Consider the following 7,457-nt stretch of genomic DNA (forward strand, 5'->3'; position numbering starts at 1 on the left):
TGTATTAGGAGATGGGGCCTTAGAGTTCTTTTGTAACTGACTTTGATTTAGCATAATGCTTTGGTTTTTTGTTTTGTTTTGTTTTGATCAAATCATTCAGTTTAATGTAGGTAATTATCATTCTAGTCTATCTTGGGTTTGTAGTCTCTTAAATCCACCTGCTTTTCTGCTAGAGTTTTAAAAATTCCACTGCTGATTATTTGATATCATCAGAAACCTACACCCAAAAGTACCTGCCATAGTCCCTTTCATGGGGTACTGAGACAGTTCTTTGTTGAAGGGAAGCTCTCGGGCCAGTAGCAAAGAGCAACACAATAAAATAGCAAACTATCCATAGAAGAATTAAAGTGGCTATGGTTAAAATTATTTCTCATAATTTTAAAAGAGAAAGATCTCATGAGAAATCATAGCAAGAATAGTGTGACAGACAAGGAGTTTTGGATGTTTCTGCTACATAGCATAATGCTTTGAAGGCACATCTATCTACTAGGATGTATCAGTACTTGGTATCTTTCTATGGCTAAGTAATATTTCACTGTATGGACATACCACCTTTGTTAATCCATTCACCAGTTTATGGGCATTTGGGTTGCTTTCACCTGCTGGTTATTGTGAAAAATATTGCTATTGTTATTTTTTAAAGAATTTATTTATTTTTTTTAATTTATTTATTTAGAGAGAGAGTCGGGGAGGGCATAAGAGGGAGGGAGAGAGAGAATCTCAAGTAGACTCCCCACTGAGCATGGAGCATGATGTGGTGCTCAATCTCACAAACCTGAGGTCACACCTTGAGGTGAAATCAAGAGGCAGACACTCAACTAACTAAGCCTCCCAGGTGCCCTGCTATTAGCATTCTTGTGCAAGTTGGTGTGTGTATGTATGTTTTCATTTCTCTTTGAGTACAATTTCTGGGTCAATTTTACATTTATTTGTTAGAAAAGCCACTAGATGGTTTTCAAAGCAGCTAGCTATACTATTCTACATTCCCTTAGGCAGTAAGAGACTTCTAATTCCTCCTTATCGACACTAACACTTTTTGTTATAAGACCTTTTGATTCTAGCTATCTTAGAACATGTAAAATGATATTTAATTGTGATTTTGATATGAATTTCCCTGATGACAAATGATACAGATCATCTTTTCACTTGCTTATTTTCCATTTTCTATATCTTTCTTGGAGAATCATCTATTCATATCCTTTGCGTATTTTTAATAGGTTACTTTTCTTTTTATTACTGAGTTATAAGAGATCTTTATAAATTTGGATATGTCTCTTATCAAATATATGATTTGTAAATATTTTCTCCCATTCTGTGGATTGTCCTTTCATGGTGTCCTTTAAAGCAAAAACATTTTTAATGTTGATGAAGTCCATATTTTCTTTTATTTTGTTGCTCATACTTTCTGTATCATATCTAAGAATCCTTTCCCAAATCTAAAGTCATGAGGATTTACTCCTATGTTTTATTCTAAGAGTTTTACATTTTAACTCTAACATTTAGGTCTGTAATCCATTTTGAGTTAATTTTTGGTTTTGGTGTAAAACAATGGTACAAATTTACTCTTTTACCTGGGGTTGTCCCAGGTTGTCCCAGCACTATTTGCTGATAAGATTTTTCTTTCCATCACTGAATGGCACTGACACACTTAAGAGAAATCAGTTGACCATAGACATATGGTTTTCGGGGCTCTTGGGTGGCTCAGTGGGTTAAGCCACTGCCTTTCGCTCAGGTCACAGTCTCAGGGTACTGGGATTGAGCCCTGCATTAGGCTCTCTGCTCAGCAGGGAGCCTGCTTCCCCCTCTTTCTCTCTGCCTACTTGTGATCTCTCTCTCTGTCAAATAAATAAATAAAATCTTTATTTTTTTAAAAAAGACATATGGTCTATCCTTTGTCAGTAGCATATTGCCTTGATCATTCTCCTGTACTGTTTTTAAATAGGTAAGCATGAGGCATCTTGCAAGTTGGAGATTGTTAATACTCCCTATTGTTTATTTCCCGTTTTCCTATTTGTTTTATTAATTACTCTTCTTCCGTGCCCCAATTTATTTGTCTTGTGTTAAAAACTTAGTTCATTAACTTTTATTATGTTTCCTTTCAAGTATACATATAGAGATATGGACTGCAGGTTATTGATTTACAGGCAACCCCAGAAAATTTTTTTAAATAAATTTTAAATTTTAGAAAAATCACAATCCTCTAGAAAAATAAAACATCAAAACAGATTCAAAGAAAAATAGATATGTATAGATACACATATACATTATAGAAATTAAATCAATATTCACTTCTTTTTCCATAAAGAGAGTTGAAATCCAAAAGAATTTCACTAGGTGTTCTGATAAACATTCTAGGAAGAGTTTGAATCCTACATAAACTCTTCTCAGACTGGAGAAAGAGGGAACACTATTGAATTATTTTTTTTAATTTTCTTCATTTCAAGACAGGAAAGAACATTATAAGAAAACATAATTAGAAGCATTCTTAACCTGGAAACTAGATGATAAACCTAATATAGCCAAACTGAACCCAGCATGCAAAGCTAAGTTTATGTCACACAAGCCAAGTTATTTTGCACAACAAAATTAATAAAATTAACCTTACAAAAAATTAAATTAAATAAAAAATAAAAAATTAAATAAAAAATTAAAAAGTCTCTTGTAATTTCAACAGTCATGGTTTAAAAAAAACCTTCAACAGGTTGATTCTTTCCTTTGCTGTGCAGAAGCTTTTTATTTTGATGTCGTCTCAATAGTTCATTTTTGCTTTTGTTTCCCTTGCCTCAGGAGACATATCTAGAAAGAAGCTGTTACCGCCCATGTCAAAGAAGTTACTGCCTGTGCTCTCTTATAGGATATTTATGGTTTCAGGACTCACATATAGATCTTTAAGTCATTTTGAATTTATTTTTGTGTGTGGTGTAAGAAAGTGGTCCAGCTTTCTTTCTTCACATGTTGCTCCACTCATGTATGGAATTTAAGAAACAAAACAAGCAAAGGGGAAAAAATAAGAGACAAGTCCAGAAACAGACTCTCAACTCCAGAGAACAACTAATGGTTACCAGAAGGGAGGTGGGTGGGGGAGTAGGTGAAACAGGTGATAGGAATTAAGGAGTGCACTTGCAGTAAGCACTGGGTGATATATGGAAGTGTTAAATCACTATTGTACACCTGAAACTCATATTACACTGTAAGTTAACTAGCTGGAATTAAAATACTTAAAATTTTTTTTTAAACTCAGCAAATCTTATCGAAGTAGAAATTATTAATTGAAAAGTAGCTATATTATATAGTAACAGCATAGATAATGTTGAGATAATTAACGATTTAATTTTAAGATCAGGTATAAGAATGGGATACCTTTTGTGACCACTTCTATCCATTATTACACTGGAGATCTTAGCCAGGACAGAAATCAAGAAATAGAATTATCAAAATGCCTATGGATTAGAAAGGAAAAAACACAGCTTCTGCTATTCATATATAATATTGTTGTGTAAAGAAAAATACAAAATAATATACAGGAAATTGCTAGAATTTATAAGAGAGTTTAATAGGATTTCTAGATAAAAATCAATAAAAATAAATTGTATTTTTATATAATAGCAACAAACAGAAAATTATATTAAAAAGAGATAAATCCTGGGGCGCCTGGGTAGCTCAGTGGGTTAAAGCCTCTGCCTTCAGCTCAGGTCATGATCTCAGGGTCCTGGGATCCAGCCCCACATCAGGCTCTCTGCTCTGTGGGGAGCCTGTTTCCCTCTCACTCTCTGCCTGCCTCTCTGCCTACTTGTGATCTCTCTGTCAAATAAATAAGTAAAATCTTAAAAATAAAAAAGAGATAAATCCTTTCAGATAGCACAAAAAGCTGAAGTAGTAATAAATCTAACAAGATGTGCAGTCTTTCTCTACAGACAATATTATAATACTTTCTCAAATACCTTGAAGAAATAAGAAATGAATAGAGATATATTCTGTGTTTATAAATTGGATGCCTTAATACTAAAAAGATGTTAATTCTCTAAAATTTAATTTACAGAGTAAGCAAAATCTAAGTAAAAACACCAAAGATTTTGTTGTGGACCTGACGAACATCTTCAAAAATTTATACAGAATTACAAAACCCAAGAATAACCACCACACACTTGAAGAATACAATAAATGTGGGCGGACTCATTCTACTGAATACTTAAATTTCTTATAAAGCTTATAAAGCTAGAGTAAATAAGAAGGTGCAGTACTAATATAGAGACCAATGAATGGATCAAAAGTATAGAGACCCAAGAAACAGACTTTGAATTATATTCAAATAAAATCATATAATATATAGGTACACACACACCCACACACCCACAATTTGTATGGCAGAGATATCACAACAGATAGACAAAGTAACAAACTTTCAATTAAAAAATGCTGGGCAATAGGGTATCCATATGGAAAATAATTAAAATTGGATCATACCATAAACAAAACTATTTCCCAATTAGTGACCTAAATGTGGAATGCTCAAATATATTTTAAAAGACAATATAGGCGGATATCTTTTTGCCACAAAGTAGAAAAGTATTTTTAGGATAGAGAAAGTACAAGCTTTAAAAGAAAAGATTGATGTATTTACCCATATTAAGTTAAGGAATATTTCCCACCAAAAGAAAACATAATTAAAAGACAAGCCATGCTACAGACTTTGAAAATATTGTTGCAATGTATAAAACTAATAAAGGACTACCATCCAAAAAAATGAAAAGAACTCTTATAAACTCTTAAAAAAGAGGAAAACAGATAACCTGATAGAAAAAATTGGCAAAAAACTTCAATATACTTTGAAAGACAGCAAATCCCAAAAGTTGATAACTGTATTTAAGGTGTAATCTCACCAATTATCATGAAAACTAAAATTCACATCATAATGAGGTGCCACTATGCACCTATAAGATAAGAAATATTTAAATAAGTGATAATAATTAATGTCAGGGGCGCCTGGGTGGCTCAGTGGGTTAAGCCTCTGCCTTCGGCTCAGGTCATGATCTCAGGGTCCTGGGATCGAGCCCCGCATCAGGCTCTCTGCTCAGTGGGGAGTTTCTCCCTCTCTCTCTGCCTGCCTCTCTGCCTACTTGTGCTCTCTATCTGTCAAATAAATAAATAAAATCTTTAAAAAAATAATTAATGTCAAAGAATTTAAATATAAGAGACTCACCCCTATTGTTGGAAGTATAAACTAATTTGACCACTTCTATTATCTTGTGTTTTAAAGGTATTTTTTCCCTATGATCCAGCATTTCATACCTGAAGCTTCCCTGTAACCCAGCATTCTAGTCCTTGGAGAAATATGCTCTCTGTACTGTACCATGAAATAGATAGATAGATAGATAGATAGATAGATAGAAGATAGATAGATGATAGACAGACAGATGATACACATATACATAGCAGCACTGTTCATGACAACCAAAATTTGAAAATAACACATTCTGCACAGCAAAGGAAACAATCAACAAAACCAAAAGGCAACCTATGGGATGGGAAAAGGTATTTGCAAATAACACATCTGATAAAGGGTTGGTATCTAAAATATATAAAGAACTCATACAACTCAAGATGCAAAAAATGAATAACCCTGTTTAAAAATGGGCAGAAGACATAAACATACATTTTTCCAAAGAAAACATACAGATGGCTAACAGACCCAAGGAAAGGCACTAGCCATCACTCATCATCAGGGAAATACAAATCAAAACTACCTCACACCTGTCAGAATGGCTAAAATTAACAATACAGGAAACAAAACGTGTTCATGAGGATGTGGAAATGGGACCCCTTTCTACACTGTTGATGGGAAGACAAACTGGTGCTGCCACTCTAGAAAATAGTATGGAAGTTCCTCCAAAAGTTAAAAATAGAACTACCCCATGATCCAGCAATTTTACTACTAGGTATTTACCCAAAGAATAAAAAAATACTGATTTGAAGGGATACATGCACCTTTATAGCAGTATTATCAACAATAGCCAAATTATGGAAAGAGATGATGACTAGATAAAGAAGTTGTGTGTGTGTTTGTGTGTGTGTGTGTGTGTGTTGGAGTATTACCCAACCATTAAAAAGAACAAAATTTTGACATTTGCAAGGACATAGATGGAGGTAGAGAGTAAAATGCTACAGTGAAATAAGTCAGAGAAAGACAAATACCATAGGATTTCTCACATATGTAGAATTTAAGAACCAAAACAAATGTGTAAAAGGGAAAAAAGAGAGAGAAGCAAACCAAGAAACAGACTTTTAACTACAGAGAAGAAACTGAGGGCTACTGGAGGGGAGATGGGTGGGGGGATGATTTAAATAGGTGATGGGGATTAAGGAGGGCACTGGTGATGAGCATTGGGTATTTTATGTAAGTGATGAATCACTAGATTCTACACCTGAAACTAATATTACACTATATGTTAAGTAACTGGAATTTAAATAAAAAGTTTAAAAAAAGAAAATAACAGAAATATTCATCAACAGCATTATAGAAATGAACACATAAGTAGTAAATCTACAAAGAAAACAATTAATGGATTAACATAAAAGTTTTATGAATGGTTATTGCTTGTATTAAGAGAGAATTCTGTGATGATGTAAGGCATAGAGGGAATTCTTGACTGTTAGCAATATCCTATTTCTTCACCTTTGTGATTGTAACATTTACTTTTGCTTCATAATTATTCATTCAATGTATATATATTGTATTCTTCTTTTATGTAAACTCACCAAACAGAACAACTATCATACCTAGTGCCTAGGGATCTAAAGCACACAAGAATTCTGCTACAGAAGAATTCTTAAGAGTCCGCAGTGATACTTACTAGCTGCAACAGCTAAATTACTAGGATTATTGCCTTTCCAAATTTTCAACTTCCAAATCTCACATGAATGCCATGACTTTGTGGAACTTCTTTCATACCAAGATCCCAAGTGAAAGAGTGTCTGAGATTGTTTTTAAACTTTTTAGCTTCTGCAGTTTAAGAAAGCACACTATAAAATAGACCAAATAGATGGTGAAGGCCCTCTCAATTATTCTACTCTAGGACTGATCTTGGATCAATCAATTATAATACCATCTGAACTCTCCAAACATCTTTAGTTCTTTAATATTGGTAAGAAATGAGTTTCTTAATGTGATAACTAATCATTTTCCCCTTGTCAATAAACAATATGTTGTACATATTCACTGAAGTGTGTCAAAACTCCCACCTGTTACATGTTATTTTCAAACTGACTTCATTAAGGTGATCTTGACCTTAGAACAGTGATTTTTCTTGCTTTTTCAGTGCCCTTAATTCCCAAACCCAATTTTATTATTTACATACTCCCTTACTTCCAAATACTGCTATCAATAGCCACTCTCTCCATTAATCACTGGTAAGAGTTTTTACTTAAGTGTAGTTCTGAGCCATTTTCTCAAAGGAAAA

The sequence above is a fragment of the Meles meles genome, chromosome X (genome assembly GCF_922984935.1).
Source record: "Meles meles chromosome X, mMelMel3.1 paternal haplotype, whole genome shotgun sequence".
NCBI lineage: Eukaryota > Metazoa > Chordata > Mammalia > Carnivora > Mustelidae > Meles > Meles meles.